Source organism: Equus asinus, unplaced genomic scaffold, assembly GCF_041296235.1.
Source record: "Equus asinus isolate D_3611 breed Donkey unplaced genomic scaffold, EquAss-T2T_v2 contig_307, whole genome shotgun sequence".
In the NCBI taxonomy this organism is placed as follows: domain Eukaryota; kingdom Metazoa; phylum Chordata; class Mammalia; order Perissodactyla; family Equidae; genus Equus; species Equus asinus.
The window spans coordinates 571408-589451 of NW_027224969.1; the positions used below are offsets into that span (position 1 = coordinate 571408).

General features: G+C 39.4%; 1 long non-coding RNA gene across 6 annotated transcripts; it reads right to left on the minus strand.

The window, feature by feature from the left end:
• Positions 1 to 339: 339 nt before the first annotated feature.
• Positions 340 to 16923, minus strand: LOC139043625 (uncharacterized). Of its 6 annotated transcripts, none has more exons than XR_011500701.1 (6): positions 16741 to 16923; positions 14119 to 14210; positions 13178 to 13256; positions 11289 to 11386; positions 8183 to 8346; positions 4523 to 6299 (listed from the first exon to the last, which is right to left on the minus strand). It is a non-coding gene; the product is annotated as an uncharacterized lncRNA (long non-coding RNA). The 6 variants fall into 6 exon arrangements; XR_011500700.1 differs by having other exon boundaries at positions 4525 to 6303; XR_011500702.1 differs by lacking the exon at positions 8183 to 8346 and having other exon boundaries at positions 340 to 6299.
• Between the last annotated feature and the right edge of the window lie 1121 nt (positions 16924 to 18044).

Consider the following 18044-nt stretch of genomic DNA (forward strand, 5'->3'; position numbering starts at 1 on the left):
AGCCATAACAAAAGACAAAACCTTCCCATTTGCAACAACATGGATGGAACTTGAGGATATTATGTTAAGCTAAATAAGCCAGACAGAAAAAGATGAACACCGTATGATTTCACTCATGTGGAAGATAAATACATGGACAGAGAACAGATTAGTGGTTACCTAAGGGTAGGAGGTTCGGGGGTGGGGATAAGGGCTAAAGGGGCACATATATATGGTGAGTGACAAATAATAATGTACAACTGGAATTTCACAATGTTATAAACTATTATGACCTAAGTAAAATTGATCTCCTGAAGAAACGCTAGCATATGTTCAAAGGAGACATGATGAAGAGTGTTTATGGAACCACATTTAATAGCACCAAATTAGAAAAAGATTCAAAAATCCACCAAGGGTAGATAAATTACAGTTTACTCATACAACTTAATACTAAACAGGAATGAAAAGTGAGCAATCTAGATTAGTGTTGTCCAAAAGAAATGTAATGTAAGCCACAAACATGAGCCACAAATATAATGTAAAATTTTCTAGAAGCCAAGTTAAGGAAATTGAAAAGGCAGGTGAAATTAATTTTAATATCTTATTTAACCCAATATATCCAAATTATCACTTCAATATACAATATAAAGGAATTCGTAATGAGATTTTACATAATTTTTTCATTTTGTCTTAACCCATTGTGCAAATACACTTCCAGCACATCTCAATTCACACTAGCTACATTTCAAATACTCAATAGCCAGAGATAGTGGCTATTGTTTTGGATAGTGCTGATCTAAGGCTACTTCATACTCCCCAAAACAACACTAAACAAAAAAGCAAGCTGTAAAATAATATGTACTGTAGGGTGCAACTTAAACTTAGGAAACCAAAAGAATTCTAAATAATGTTTATGACTACGTAAAAACGTGTCCATTATATGTTCATATATGTAGACAATATTTTAAAATCCATGAGACCTCACGTCTACCTGTAATGTTTTACTTCTCTAAAAGAAATCTGAAGCAAATGTGACATAAGATTTCATAAGGCTGGGTAGTAGGTGGAAAGGTATTTATATTGTGTTCTTGTCTGGAATATTTCACAATTAAATAAATTCAGAGTGTGCATGTTCTAGAACTCTCATTACCTCTACCTTACAATAACTTAAGTCTGAAAATATGCTAACGAAGTATTTAGAATATAAACAACTTACTTCACTTTGTTCTACAGAGAATAAAAGTAGCCTTCTTTCCTTCATGTAAGTTTTAAGGGAAACGAAAACTTCAAAAAACAAAATAAAGATAAGAATTGATACATTTGCCTTACTTATTTACTCAATAAGCATTTACTACATGGCTATCATTAGCATTCAAGAAGCTCATGGTGTGGAGAACAGCTTTTTCTGTCACAAGTTACACAGTCATGTGGAGATCAAAGTATATTTAGGCACTTTACAGAATACCAAGATCCAAGAAAAAGAGCTACACACCAAAACAGCGACTTTTGGCCCTCAAAATAATCGTTAAATGGAAAAATTTAAAGGAGATTCCTAAAATAGCATATTAGTTTGCTGTATCACCCTGGGACACACAAGGACTTCCTAGAATAGTGTTTTTTAAAAGACCAGTGAAAACACACATGCAAAACCCTCATTATTCATTCTATTTAGTGTTGGCTAAATATGAATTACTGGGACATAAGCTAAATACTCTAAGAAAGGTTCCCAGTGTATGAAAGCAAAGTTCAAAATGAGAAGCACTGAAACCACAGACAATGAGTTGTCACAACTCAGAACTTCAGATATAAACCATCATTCACAACAACAAATTTTATGCAGAACAAGAAATCTGATAAAATCTAGTTGAAAAGGCAACTTTAAAAATTAAACTTCAATTATCCTGATCTCTTCAATTTACTTTGAAATGAATAAGAAAACAAGATGGATTGTTACATCAATGGAGAGTTGGATAGATAGATAAATATGTGATGAAATAAGTACAGTAAAATACTAAAGGTAGACTCCAGTAAGTATATGTAAAATTTTTTCAATCTAGCTGTAAGTTTGAAAATTTTTCATAATAAAATGTTGAAATATTTATACTTCAATAATATGAGAGTAGGGGCTGGCCCCATGGCCGAGTGGTTAAGTTTGCGCGCTCCACTGCAGGCGGCCCAGTGTTTCGTTGGTTCGAATCCTGGGCACAGACATGGCACTGCTCATCAGACCACGCTGAGGCAGCATCCCACATGCCACAACTAGAAGGACTCACAACGAAGAACGTACAACTCTGTACTGGGGGGCTTTGGGAAGAAAAAGGAAAAAAATAAAAAATCTTTAAAAAAATAACATGAAGAGTACAATAACCTCTAAACTACAATTATGATGGACGCCAAACACCAAAGATACTACCACTTAAAGGAAATCAAGAATGCTACCTGTTTCTTGTATTGGCACCAAAAGAAAATAAAAAAAAATCAACTTGTCTTTTTGCAAATAGTTCATTTTAGGCAAACACTCTACGGCACAGTTTTTTTAAAAAACAAAAAAATTCAATATAATAATATGATGTCTGGAATTTGTTTCAAAATAATCCAGTGAGGGGGGACCTGGGTGGGTCTATATGAAATTCAACTAACCATGAGATGGTAATTGTTGAAGCTTGGTGACAGGTACTTGGCAGGGTTCTATTTTCTTCTTTTTGAATACACTTGTGATTTTCCAGAATAAGAAAGTTAAATATATAAAGAATATTATTTTAACACCTAGCTCAGTGTTCTATACCCTAGAATAAGTGGCCTATAAACAGTAGGTACTCAAATTTGTATAGATAAGCATTTATATAAGTAAGGAAATCTAGAATTTAAACTCACACACTTCTGATTATATTCAGTTAAACATGGATTAATGCTTATTTGTGAATTCATGACATAAAAACATACAAGTCATTCATTTCAAGCGTCCCCTGCCCTTACACCTCACTGGGTGTTCCTAGAGAAGATTCAACCGCCATAGGTAACATTTACTGGGTTAAGCACTGTTCTAAGTGCTTAACACGCATTATCTCAGGTAATCCTCAGAACTACCCTATAAGATAGGTACTATTATTATCTCCATTGTACGGATGAGAAAACTGAGGCACAGGGAGGTTAGGTAACTTGCCCGAAGTCACAATGTAAATAAATTGTGGAGCCAGAATCTAAATGTAGTTGATAACTCCCAAATCATACCTTAGCCAGATCTGAATTACAAAGTACTTAAGAAGTAGAGGTTTGCTTTCATTTAATATAGCAAGTAAAAAATGGGGAGAGATTTTTAAAGTACTCAGGAAAAAAAGAAAAAAAAGAAAGTACTCAGGAAAAACAATTCTTAGCAATGTTGTAATTAGATGGGGGCTTTAAACAAGTGAGTCCAATGTCCTGAATTTACAGCAAATCAAACACAGCTATAATTAAACATATTCTACTTGATTACATAAAAATTCCACAAATACATATGACACTAGAAAGAAACAGCTCTCTAGAGCCACAGGATAGTATGGACGTCACGACTGTATCCCCTAGTAAATAAACAGCCATTTAATAAGTATTTGCTGAATAAGCTGAATGGTTAAAACAATCCTTATCTTATTTGTATAGTTGGATGTTTTTTACTTTGCAGATAAAATAAGCTGTTTCAACTATTTATAGTATTAAAGGTGTAACTAATCCTGGCTCCCCATTAAACGATAATCTTGTAGAAAGATACTGATCCTTGTTTTTATGGACAATTAAGTTCTAAATCTTCTGGGTACCTCCATATTTCTTGATCTATTATTATAGTGTGCATTTAGGAAAGTAGTAAGAGAGTTACCAGGACTTGACATGAGTTCCATAAATCTGATCCAAGCTTCTGGACTTTCCCCACTCTGATCAAAGAATGTAAGGGAAGGGTAACTGTTCTTTGGCCAACTTCTAACTTATTCCACATTTTTCACCATAATAAAATCACATAGGTAATAACGAAATGGAATTCCAAGTTCTAATATAAGACATACGATGGAAAGGTCAAATAAGGAATATTTTTTCACAGCAGAAAGATTAGTTTAAATTACTCAAATTTTATAGAAGACTAGAATTGGTTTACTCACACTTTTTTTCTCCTATTCCAGACTTCCTCCTGCTATAGGTAGGCATCAAGACCTTTCTACCTAGCAAATGGAATTTATTCTGACCTCTAAAGGTCATACTGTTAAACTGGTTATGGAACTTAAAACAGAGTCAAAACTATGGAGCATGCAAATCCAAAGTAGAAACTGTACATCAGAACAAAGAACACATACAAACTACTTTGAGATTAGAAAAGGAAACTTTTCTGATCGAAAACAACTATGTCACTAATTGCACACTCCTAGAAAGTTCCCTTAGCTTCTGAGTTATGTTGTAGTGATTTCAGTAAATAATCACCTTATCTTAATTTAAATAGTAAGGAAACAACTCTGAAGCATATGAACAAAAACACAAGGAATCAAGAAGATTCTAAATAATCCACTGTCACAACAATAGAATTGTAGCTAATTTACTTCCTTGAGACTGTAGCAATGACACAAAACTGTAAAAATTACTTTAAGACATAACAAGTGTCCTTTGGTTTCTTGAACAAGAGTTCTGACATGACTTACAGAAAAATATTCTACATTCTTCATTGTTATAAAATACATACAAAAAATCCTAATGGGCTATTAAAAGCATAGTACTGCACCAAGAACCCTGATCTGGGAGTCAAATAATCTTGGTTCTAGTCCTAATTACTACTTAGAGTTATGACCTTAAGCAAACTGCAACCTCAGTAGAGCTCAATTTCCTCACTTGTAAAATGAGAGAACTTTACTAGATGACTGTTAAGATAACGTCCCAGCTATTAAATTTGCTTCTGAAAGGGATCATCAATCCAACTTTATATTTGACTTTCCAAGTGGTTAAGTTCACACACTCGCTTTGGCAGCACGGGTTTCCCCAGTTTGGATCCTGGGTGTAGACCTACACACTGCTCATCAAGCCACATTGTGGCAGCATCCCACATAACATAGAGGAAGGTTGGAACAGATGTTAGCTCAGCAACAATCTTCCTCAAGCAAAAGGAGGAAGATTGGCAACAGATGTCAGCTCAGGGCCAATCTTCCTCACACAAATAAAAAAGAAAGAAAGAAAGAATTGAGACCTAGGGACACACAAGTAATAGAAGACCCAGAACTAAGTTACAGAAAGCATGGTATTACTCCAGTGCTTTTTCAATATTTCATTCTATTAAAAACACTACCCATAACCTGATAATACCTTGACTTACTTTATATCACCCAAAGTTTCAAAGTTATTTCATTCCTTCACCAACTATTTAAGTCTAAGTGTAAATCAAGCTAGCTATCATCGCTGAACGGGAGCTGTGTCATATAATAAATCTACTTTGCCCATCATTCCACTGTTTATCATTGTTAACTAATTATCTTTTCAAAAGCAAGAGACTCAATAATCCTCACAGAGATCTGGCCCAAGAGTAAAGACAGACTTCCTCCCCCTACCATGTTTCCTAATTTTTAGAAAAGCACATGCAACAAATAACAAAGATTTATTATCTATCGTTACACAAATAAATGTTGGCTTTAACAATAACTTCGATGAAACAAATTTATGAATAAAAGGAAATGTTTTGAACTCCTCACTCTTTTATAACTGGATCACAACTAGGCCACACTACTCAAAACTAAGGAAATATGAACCATACCCTTGCTTCCTTAGAAGGATATCATTAAATATGTCTAGCGTCCACATGGAGGAAAAATCCTGTCCTCAGGTACTTTTCTTGAAAAACAGAAATACAGTAAATAAGAGGAAATAAATGTATCTACGCATATGGTCTTAGCCAGTTCTTAGAAAGCAAAAGACTAGCCATACCATTACAAGATTCAAAACCATGAAAATTTCACTTCTAAAATCGTTATTACATAAAAACTTGCAGAGCTCTCTTTTAGAGAAAGGAATAGCAAATTCAAATACAACACTAGAAATAAAACAAAAGTTAGAAAAATCCACTTAAATTATTAAAGATAAAGCAAACAGGAGCCAGACCGGTGGTGCAGCAGTTACGTTTGCACGTTCCTCTTTGGGGGCCCGGGGTTCACGGGTTCAGATCCTGGCTGCAGACATGGCACCGCTTGTCAAGCCATGCTGTGGCAGGCGTCCCACATATAAAGTAGAGGAAGAAGGGCACGGATGTGAGCTCAGGGCCAGTCTTCCTCAGCAAAAAGAGGACGATTGGCAGCAGATGTTAGCTCAGGGCTAATCTTCCTCAAAAAAAAAAAGGTAAAACAGTATAAACAGTATATTCTTAGACATGACTATGAACATGTTAAAAGAACATTTCCAGTCACATAAAAATTACTTCTGATTTTCACAGAATGCTATTCCCCATCCCTGCCAACTATAATCTGTTATGGTGAAAGACCTAAGCCAAGCCAAGTTATATTTGTAAGTTTCAAGACCGTAACAATTTAAATAAAAAGGAAAACAAGCCAAGAAAAATACCCCCAGAAATATGATGAAAAACTAACATCTATTTCTATTAAGATATCAAATACATTTTAAAAAATTTTGTCATCAAAGGAATAGACAAGGACATCAAGGACAAAGAATAGAACAATTCTCACAAAAGATGCAATTAGTAAAATGTGTTGAACTACCTTTAACCTCTTTATAGCAAGGTACCATTTTACACCCAACAACTGAAAATATAATGCCCAATGAAGGTACAGTGAAATGGGTACTCTCACACATTATGCTAACAGTGTAAATAAGTATAAACCCTTTAGAAAGCAATTGGTAAATTACAGAAGAATCATAAACGTCATAACCTTTGATTCACTAATCCCTCTCTTAGGAATATAAACTAAAGAAATAACCTTTTAAAACGCCTTATAAGAATGAATGAAGCCATTGTCACAGAGAATAATAGAGTAAATTACGCTATAGCTAAATGGATTAAAAACAACTGAAAGAAACAGAAATCAGAACAGAAATTAACAGAGGATAGAGAGAACAGGAACGGGGAATTACTGTTTAATGGATACACAGGTTCTCTTTGGGATGATGAAAAAGTTCTGCAAATAGACTGTGGCGATGGTTACACAATACTATGAATTTACTTAAAGACACTGAACTGTACACTTAAAAATGGTTAAAATGGTAAATTTTATGCTACGTATATTTTTACCACAATAAAAAAGATGGAAAAAATAACTACGTAAACTACATTTTTAAGTGAAAATACTGATTCTCAAATTTAATCAAAACTATTTCTAACTATGTGAACATTATACATGCACATGTCCAAGGAATTTTAAAGCACCACGGGAGCTGGAGCAAAACACCGCTGGAGGACAGCAGCTCTCTCTGGGGGCAATTTTGCCCCCAGGGTACATGTGACAATGTCTGGAGACTATTTGGGAGATCACAACAGCGGATGGGGTCATCACTGGCATATAGTGGGGAAGGGGCGAAGGATACTGCTAAACATCTTACGACGCACCCAAGAGTGCCCCCACGACAAACAATCATCTGGCCCAATACATTAACAGTGATCCTGCTGAGAAATCCTGCTTTAACAAGATTTTTGGAGAGTTCTCTTTTATTTAATGTGTCTATATTGTTTTTAACGACTGCAGGGTAAATAAAAATTCATTAAAGGCTCAGCAGTTGGGTCTCTTTTTCTTTCCCCTACAAATCTCCCCCACAATCCGTATTTTTTATTCTAGAGAAAGGTCGGGAACCAAAGGTCAAAAATGGGAAAAGCAGCAAATTGTTACACATGGGTTATTTTTCTGCAAACTGTTCTTAAACAAATTACAAGAAATAGAACAAATCTGGAATTGGCAGGCTTTTAACACAATTTCCATAGACCTATCCATATGTTGGCTTTGTATTATTTTCTATTATATTTTTTCTATGATTTTTCTTATTAAGATTATGATAGATTACAACCTTGTGAGATTTCAGTTGTACATTATCGTTAGTAATGATGTGAGTACACCACTTCACCCTGTGTGCCCTCCCCCCACCCCCCCTTTTCCCTGGTAACCACCGATCAGTTTTCCTTGTCTATATGTTAACTTCCACCTATAAGTGGGGTCATATAGAGTTCGTCTTTCTCTGTCTGGCTTATTTTGCTTACCATAATACCCTCAAGGTCCATCCATGTTGATGCGAATGGAACAATTTGGTCCTTTTTTATGGCTGAGTAGTATTCCATTGTGTATATATACCATATCTTCTTTATCCAGTCGTCAGTTTCTGGGCATTTAGGTTGGTTCCATGTCTTGGCTATTGTAAATAATGCTGCGATGAACATAGGGGTGCATGGGATTCTTAGGATTGCTGATCCAAAACCACAAAAAGTGACAAATGTTGGAGAGGTTGTGGAGAAAAGGGAACCCTCATACACTGTTGGTGAGAATGCAAACTAGTGCAGCCACTATGGAAAACAGTATGGAGATTTCTCAAAAAGTTAAAAATAGAAATACCCTATGACCCAGCTATGCCACTACTGGGTATCTATCCTAAGAACCTGAAATCAGCAATCCCAAGAATCCCATGCACCCCTATTTTCTATTATATTTTATGACTCCACATTCTCATTTGTTTCATCATAGCAATTTATTTTCAAATTTGAGACCTATTACTGTTTTACACCATCGTTTCTCCACGATAAAATAACTTTTAAAAATGTTGTTCTTCAAATGCATCTTTGTAAATGCCAGTAAGCGTAAAATAAATGAAATCAATCACCACATTTTTTAAAAGTCATAGTAATAAATTAATGCTAAAACTAGTAAGTGAAAGTTTATTAAGGAATAAGATATTTACACAGTCTCAGTATCTCCCCACAAATTATTTAGTGGTTAAAAATGGGGAATAATTAACTTTACATAGAAAAATCTGGTGGATACCACTTTAACCAAGCGATCGAAATTATCATCACTAGTCTTGGGATCAATTGACATCATGTGTCTCCTATCAAGATGCACTAAAAAGAACACAGTATCACTTCTGTTGTATTTCTACCAAAAATGCATAACCTTAATCTAATCATAAGGAGGCATCACACAGACCCAAACTGAGGGACCTTATAAAAACATAACTGGCCTGTGCTCCTCAAAAATATCAAAGTTAAGAAAGACAATGAGAGGCAGAAGAACTGTTCCAAATTAAAAGACATCAGGGCAAGTGGAAACTCTGAATATGGATTTTGCATTAGATAAGAGTATTATACATATTTAAAGTTTCTGATTTGTTATTTGCATAAAAGAATATTCTTGTCCTTCCGAAATACTGAAGAATTCAGGGGAAAGGGAGCATGATGTCTGCAACTCACTCTCAAATGGTTCAGAAAAAAAATGAATATAAGAAGAGAAAATGCAACTAATTAAGTAGTTGGGACAAAATGTTAACAATGGAACTCTAGATAAAGGGTAAACAGGAGTTCTTTGTACTAGTCTTGTAATGCTTACGTAAGTGTGAAATAATATCACAATAAAAGTCACCAGGTTCCATGATGAACAAAACTGGAAGAGTAATTAAACAATGGGGAAAAATTATCATTAAAAACGATTTCTATTCCACTTCCTTTTCATTTTTATTTTCATTTATTGACTTAGACCATTGTCCCTTCCCTAACCAAGACTTTTAACAATTCAAACATAGTATCACTTGGTACATTAGGTAAGTAAGTGTCTCAACAACTTAAGGTAAAAAATTCATTATTTGAAAACAAGATCCTTCTTTTAAAAGAAGGCGGCAAGTGTCTGGAGCCCCCAAACATAAGAAGCTCTATACCAAATGCACAGGAAATATCAACGCCATTACAAACAACTGAGGACACTTGCCCCAGTGGACTCTGATTTCAAGAGCAGCAGTGCCCTCAGGTGGCAAGAACTTATCATTCTCAAGGGAAATCAAAGTTGCAGGGAAAACAAGTATTTCACCATCTCAGGGCAGCAAAGTAATATCGCTACTGTACAGTTCTGACATACTGAGTAAACAAAGCAGAACAAAAGAAAACCCTCAAAATAGCCTTTGCTATTTTCCAAGTCACATTTCCTCAAGGAAGCTTTATAACAATGGGGTCCTAATTGATTTCACTGTCCCCTGGACCAAAATTATGTAATTACTTATAAAATATTGTCAGTTGTGATTCCCATGTACCACTGTACTTCCAGTTCAATCAAATGACAGCAAGAACCACATGCTATATTTCTATATCCCTTACTTTGCTGAAAATTTAATAGATGCTCAAAAAATAATTTTGCTAGTTGATTTTTTCATGGTTCTGAATATATTCTTCTATGAAAGATGAGCAGATTATTTATAAAATAGATAATCATAAATTGTTGCTTTAATTTCCATACATTGTAACACATGATAAACTATGAATAGACAGACTTTTTTCATACTGAAACATGATTAGGAAGAATCATAAAAATACATAAGAAGGCTCTAGGATTTTTCTATCAATGCCACAGTATAAACGTTAACACCACACAAGAAAAGTGGAACATCAGACTCTATCTACTTAGTCCTGCGTAAGCCTCAACTGTCCTCATCTCTACTGTCATGCCTGAAAAGGGAGAGTGAGCACAAGCACTAGCTGCTCCACATGGGGCTGCTCCAGCTCCAGTCTCTCATCCTTCAAGCATGGTTCAGCAAGTTTGGTACTACTCTATCAAGTTCAATTAAGCCATTCTCTTTGTGCTGTATATAAAGCAACAGAGTGAAACTTCTTTTGCTGGGATTAATTGTCCTAATAAGAAATGCTGCGCTTGGGAGGTAGAAAGAACTTGCCAGAATGTTGTGCCAACAAATGGGGAACATTCGCATTTCAATAAACTGAGTACTCAGTTTTTGGCAGATATACTTTGCCTTAAAGACACTCCTGGAAAACAGTTTTTAATTTTATTTTATAAGTCTTAGTGGAACATCAGTGACAAGTCCACTGGTGTGAGCCTGTCCCCAGCCTTAGGTAGATCAACAGCGTTGGATTGGTAGCAGTTGTCTTGAGTATCCTTAAGTGCCTTTAGGCCCCAAGCACATGTCAACTTCTATGGCTGTTTTACTTGCTGAATCTTACTTGTAACAAAAATTCTGTCCAAAATCCAGCTTTATTTCCTAAGGAATATATTAGGGTTCACAAAGAATAATTTGGCCATATTATCAAATTTCTTTTAATAAAAGACATAGAAAACTTTCTGTGAGGAGAATGAAATTAAAAAGTTATGAATTACCCAGCAACATTAAAGAGAATGTCAACTCTCTCAATTTCATTGGCAAACTCATCAATTTGTTTTTTTTTTTGTGACATCCAGGACTCGAGTCTGAATACCTGAAACATAAAACAAGGGAAATTATTTACTTATACCCATAAAAAATGTTTAGTCTTGTAGATGTAGCTGCTTTGAAGTACAAAGATTACAGTATCTGTCCATTTTGCCTTCATAGGATTGTTGACCATTGGTAGGGTCTTAAGAATCTTAAGAATCTCATTAATAAAAATCTTAAAATCCTCCCCATCCTGAACTCCCAATAACACACCTCTCTTTCCCTCCCTTTCTCTTCACTCTCTAAATTGAATACTAAAGGCCTTTTCTGAGAAAAGACTTTACAGTGAAGTATGATCTATATTAGATGCTTCTCAGTGAGCCAGCAGTAATAACAGAGCGCAGGCTTGCTCTTTCCCCAGAGGTGAGTCACTGCCCCAGGAACACTGAATCCTATCTGAGTGAGGGGTAGGGAAGGGCAGGGCAGTGAGACAGGAGACTGCTTCCATTTGTGCACTTTACCTTCATGTCAATTCCATTATTTATTGGAAACAACTTTGTCAGTCAAGGGTATAATCACTTATTTCTGCACTAAATTGCAAGGAGAAGAAATGAGGGGCCAGGAGAAGGGATGAAACACTTGAAAGCTAGACATGAGAGATCCAGCATTGGATCTCAGAGACACACTGTAATAGTTACTAAAAAACCCCAAACATTCTCTAATAAAAGAAAGTCACTATTTTAATGTTTTTAAAAAAAATATGGTTTATTATTCTTTTATAGATATAGAAAGAAAAGATTATAAACATAGAAAAGGAGAGAAAGGGGAGAAAGTTTTGGGAGGACTTTCTTCCCTTAGTACTTTTTCAATACTTTTTCAGTACAACAGCGTTTTTCTGACTTGGAGTTAAAATTCCCTATTATTAAAATTAAATAATTTTCCAATAATAAATAAACAATCCAATAATTAAAATAGCATAGTCTAATTCCGTTCATGAATTCAATGTGCTAATTTGCATTTGATTATATAACCTGTTCTATTTTGCTGGAAGAATTAACTTTCAAATGAGCTGTCTGTTCTGATTTCTTTCAGAGGAACTCTAGTTGAAGTCCTTTGATGCTGGAGTTGAGTTCAGTGTGGTGCAGTAAGGGGTGATACACAGCGAAATAATTTGCATAATCTCTTAGGGTTTCTGATCATATGTGACTTTAGGGCTGAGCTGTCTCCAATATGGTAGCCACCAGGCACATGTGGCTACTAAGCACTTGAAATGCAGCTAGTCAGAACTGAAATGCGCTGTAAGTGTACAACACACGTGAATTTAAAAGATTTAGTATGAAAAAAGAATGTAAAATATTCCATAAATTTTTTTTATATTGAGTATGTTAAAATGGTATTTTAGATATATTTAGTTAAATAAAATACATTGCTAAAATTAATTTTCATCTGTTTCTTTTTACTTTTTAAATGTAGCCACAGGAAATTTAAATCACACACGTGGTTCACATCATTTTCCTACTGGACAGCACTGTGCTGAGTAGGGCACAGAAGTGAAAGTTGTCATTAAAAGTTAACGCAACAACTGTTAAATTTCACATACAACTTTGTAATTAGGTACTGAATCCTTCAACATGCTGGATAAAAAAAATTTTAAGTATACAACTTTTATATATTTAAGTATACAGATTTTTGTCTGTAGGTTCACAGAATATAGATTTGATATCAAAGAATCAGGCTCTAAGAAGATGGCCGGTGGAGCTGACCAGCCAAGTAATTTTCTTTCAGCAGACGAGTACTGTTTTTTATAATACCTTATGGACTCTGAATCCCAAGTTCAAGCTGCTGAGTTGCTTACCCGGGTACTTTTCCAGTTCTTGAAGTTTGGACTCATTGATATCTGTGGCTATGACTTTGGCACCTTCTCTTGCAAAAGCCTGGAAGACAACACACAAATGAATCCTTTGTTTACTTGGTTAAGCTGCTCTCATGAATAGAAAATCCTTTAGCCTTTTCTCCCTTTATCTTATTTTCATTGTTTTCCTTATACATGGGTGGAATTTCAAACTATCTAGTCTCACTTAGCCCTTCCCATTGTTATTTTTATCATTAATTAGTACAACATGACATACATTGTGCTTGTCATCTGACTTTGTCCCTTTTAGTAACATCAAATACAATAGTGTTTTTAAAAAACTAGGATTCTGTTATTAACACCTCTCAAAATACTACTATTCTATGATTTGACAGCCTTTATTCCATTTCTGAGCAGGTGACTAAACCCCAAATAATGAGAAAAATGGGTTATTTCAACACTTTTCCTCCTAAGAGTATACTAGTGTTTTCACAAATATCAAACTAATCCTACCGTTACAGTTAAGCTGCATTATTAGCTCAAGTGAGGACTATAATGTGCAAGAAGCTGCTATAAATTACAAGGTAAAGGTAACCTGATAGTCTTAGAACTCTGGAGTCCTATGTCTGAACTGAGGTGATTTCAGAGGGCTATGTACTCCTTTAGGCCCGCTGTAACAAATTTATTACAGTGCAGAGAAACTGAGGCAAAGAAATAAGTTCTCAGCGTCAAAAGTTATGAGACGTCACATAATAAATATGTGAGGTAAGCCTTGCTTCATCTGCCTGGGATCAAGAGTAGCAACTTTTATTTTTGTAACTTAAGACAACAGAAGCACAAAAGCCAATAAAAAAAAGAAGTAGAGCAGAATTAAACAGCCATGGGATCTGTCCACGTGATTCAACACCTCCAAAGGCAGGAAGCAAACAGAGATAGTAACTTACTATGGCAGTGGCCCGGCCGATCCCCTGAGCAGCAGCTGTCAGGACGATGACCTTCCCATCAAGTCGACCCATAACGGAACCTGCGGTTTAATCTACAGACACGTGTATTTAATGGCATGCACTGTAGACATGGTCCTATGCAGTAACATCTAGAATGAATGGTTCAATGTACTCCTTTAAGAACCTGAAGATGGCACCTCAGCACAAATATTCCCACCATGAGAATTCTCCAAGAGCGCCCACTCTAGATACCTAGCTTTGTACATCAAAACCATTTGGCACAGCCCACTCAACTGATACTCAGTAAGAGACAGACATTGGACTTGACCCACCTTTCGGTTTTTTGAGAACCCAATGCTGATCCAGAAGGGGTGGAGTCCTCCCCTCCCCATCCTCCCCGCTGTGCCCGCACGCACTGCTATGCCACTGGGCATGTCCTTCCTGCTTTCTGTCCTGTAAACTTCCGTTGGGTTTGCACCATCAATCATTTCTAGTTTGTTTATTTATATTCTTATTTTTGCAGGGGAAGATTCGCCCTAAGCTAACATTGAACCAGGAGGCTGAAGTGGAGTGCACCAAACTTTAACCACTAAGCCATCAGGGCTGGCTCTCATCTGTGGTTTTTCCTTGTCCCTTGGAAAGATTTCACCATCGGCCTCAGAAAGTCACTGAACAAAAGAACCGGAAAATCAAATCATGTCCAATACCCCCATTTTACAGATGAGGAAACTGATGTGGCCTGGTCCAGGTGAGAGAGACAGACGAAACGCAGGCCTCCCCATAACGCTGCCGATCCTCTTCTCAAGCTTAAGCCGGCGGGAGTTAACGCTTTAACAGCCACAGTCAGTCACTTCTGACAGGCAGGACTGAGACACTGTGACCGGGGGAAAGGTGGCGTGCATCAGGTCTGATCAGTGCCGACTGCAGGGCGCGCGGAACGGCTAGTGCTGAGGTCGGGGTGGCGAGGAGTCAAACGATGATCAAATGAGGTGGTCTTCAAGGAGCCAGGCTCTCTCCCCCATCCTGCTGTTCTCAACGTGTGCCTCTGACCTCGCGCCAAGTCACAACATGGCTGCTATGTCCCAAGGCACCATATCCGCATCCGCGTCAAAAAACACCAAGGGAAGGAGCAAAAGCCAAAGGTCTTTCTACCCAAGAAGGAAGGCCTGCTCAGAACCCCGGCCCACGTTTCACCCGCCAGCCCTAGCAGCCGCGGGGGCCGGCGTGTGGGGGCGCCGTCTTCCCCCCTCAGGATGGGAAAGGCAGGGAAGCGAGCTGGGAGGGCGTTGAGCGAACGCACTCAAGCAGCACGCGCGCACACACACCGCGCCCGAGAAGGCGCAGGCGGCTTCTCCGGCCTGGGCCCCGAAGCCCTTTCCTCCCGAGCCCCACTCCGTCCTCCTCAGCCACGCGCGGCTCCGCCCGCCGGGGGCGCTCACGCGGGCAGGCGTCAGGCAAGCGGGGGCGGGAGGGCCGGGGGCGGGGGGGGCGTCAGGAAGGCGTGGGCGGACGCGCCGGGGGGGGGGGTGTCAGGCAGGCGGGGGCGGGCGCGCCAGTGGGGCGGGGCGGGGGGCGTCAGGCAGGCGGGGGCGGGCGCGCCGGGGGAGGCGGGGCGCGGGGCGAAGGCCCGAGGTGCGGCCCGGTCCCGCGCGCTCCTTCCCGCGTCCCAGCCGGCGTCGCACCCGGGCCTCCCACCAGCCGGCCCAGCGGGCCTCGTGTCGCCCGGACGCCTGCCGTCCAGCCCTCGGCCGCCCGGGGCCCGCGGCGTCCACGCGCGGACAGGCGGCGGGCGTTCCAGGGGGTGCCCCGCCGTCCCCGCCCCTGCCCGGGCGCTCGCTCCCTCTGCTCCCAGCGCTGCCCCGAGCTGCCGGCGCCCGACTCCGGGACCAGCTCGCCGCTGCCCGAGGCGCTCCGACCGCGGCCGCCCTCGCCAGCCACCAAGAAGCCCAGCCACTCTGAGGCAACGAAATTTTCACCGGTTTTCCCCCTTCTTACACGAGAGGTTCATACTCACTTTAAACTTGGGGAGAGTTGAGATATTTTCAGTATGTACTTTAGGAATGAGAGACTCCAGGAACCTTTACCCACCCCCAGTCCTGAGCGTGCGGATCAAACGCTGTGACTTGAGCCCGTGCGCCCCGCGGCTCTGGGCGCCGGGCTCCGGGCGGCCTCCCCGCCTTTCTGGGCCCGGAGTTTGGAGCCGAAGGTTTACTGTTAGGTCAACTGCACTGCCACGCTAAAACAGAGTTTTTGGGAAAATGAGTTGCAAACATAGACTGAAATGGTAAAATCCAATATGAAAAGCAAACTTGATGGCTTTCTTACTGTAAACACTGGAATCAAAGTGTTAATTTTTCATTATCAGAGACAGAGCATTTTCAGGAATTCTGTCTTCGTGAGCCCGGAAGAAAAATGTTCACTTAAAACACTGAAAAATCCTCTCTTCTTTGGTTATTTTGAAAAACTTAAGATACCAGACTTCCAAATGCATCCTTATCCTGATCTAACTGCTAAGATTTCCTGAAATAAGTAACGTGCAGAGCAAAGCAACATCTAAAAATTAAACATCTCCTTTTCCCAGTCCATTTAAAGTTTCATTGAAAAAATACCAGGAAATCTTACTTTAGAGTAGCAGCAGGTGGATGGCGTCCTCCAGGTCACTGCGCGAGCGGCAAACGGAGACCGACCTTCGTGCAGACAAGTCAGGCGCTTAATGATGAATGCTGGGATGTGTAGTTCAGGTTTCTTCCGAGTTTGCTGGTTCTGTTTCCTTGAGTTTTTAAGGATTCGCACATTGGTATACTCAATGTGTGTACGTGCTGCCGTCTAGTGGAGCTCAGGTCGAACTGCTAACTCCGAGTAAACGGTGAAAAGCGGAAAAAGCCCCCGCAGCATGCTCAGGACTGGAAACCACTCCCTTGGCTTTGACCCCTCTCAGTCCCTGTCGTTTGTGTCTACTACGTGCCGTTCTGCGGTGTTCAAGATGGAATGAGGCAGAAGTCGCATGTGGAAGACGGCAGAGCCGCGAAACAGAAGGAGCCCAGGTCACTGAAGATACTAGAGCCTTCTCTCCTGGCCCTTGACATGATTGCTGAGAGGGCAGCACACGTTCTCTCGCGTTGAAGGTATGGTTGTGGTTCTCTTGTGACGCGCCGTCTCTTCTAACACTAATACACGCTTAGTGGCGGAATGCAGGCGTCCTGACTGCACTGGCGGTGGCGTCAGGGAGCAGGTTGAGCCTCAGTGGGAGTGTGGAGGCTTCAAGGAAAGAACATGCTGGGTAAGAGCAAAAAGCCAAGTCTGGCTGAAGAGAACAGATACACAAGAAGGAAAAGAAAGGACTGGGTCACGTGAGCCCTCTACACTAGGCTTCGTAACTCCAACTTTCTCAGGCAGGTAACTGAGCAGAGTGAGTGTGTAGGTTGTTTGTGCACGTGCTGTTTAAGTGGCTTCACTCAGCACCCACCCAACTCACTTTCACCTGCCTCCTACACTGTAAGGGTGATAAATAAATGACAAGCAGTAGGCTATATTGGAGGATATGAGGAAGCCATTTGGTTTGAAACTAATTTGACCTGACCTTGTTTTTCCAGAAAGGTCTGTTGAGCATGCATTGTACATCTGCTTTAAACGCTTACAATGTCCCAAAGATAAGAACAATGCCCTTAAAGATAAGGAGGTAGCTTCCCCCGACATCGGCATTTCCTTTAATATGCATCTCTCCCTAAACTAAGGATTAATTATGGACCTGCTGTGCTCACCGTGTGACCACCCACCTTGTGACCACTGACCTACTGACCTCTGACCTGCTGGGCCAGCAAAGCATCTCGCGATAATTGTAAAAGGGATATTCCTGCCATATATGATGGATGCTCTTTGTTCCAAGACTGTGTATAACCACTCGGTACACCCCACTTCTTTGGTGC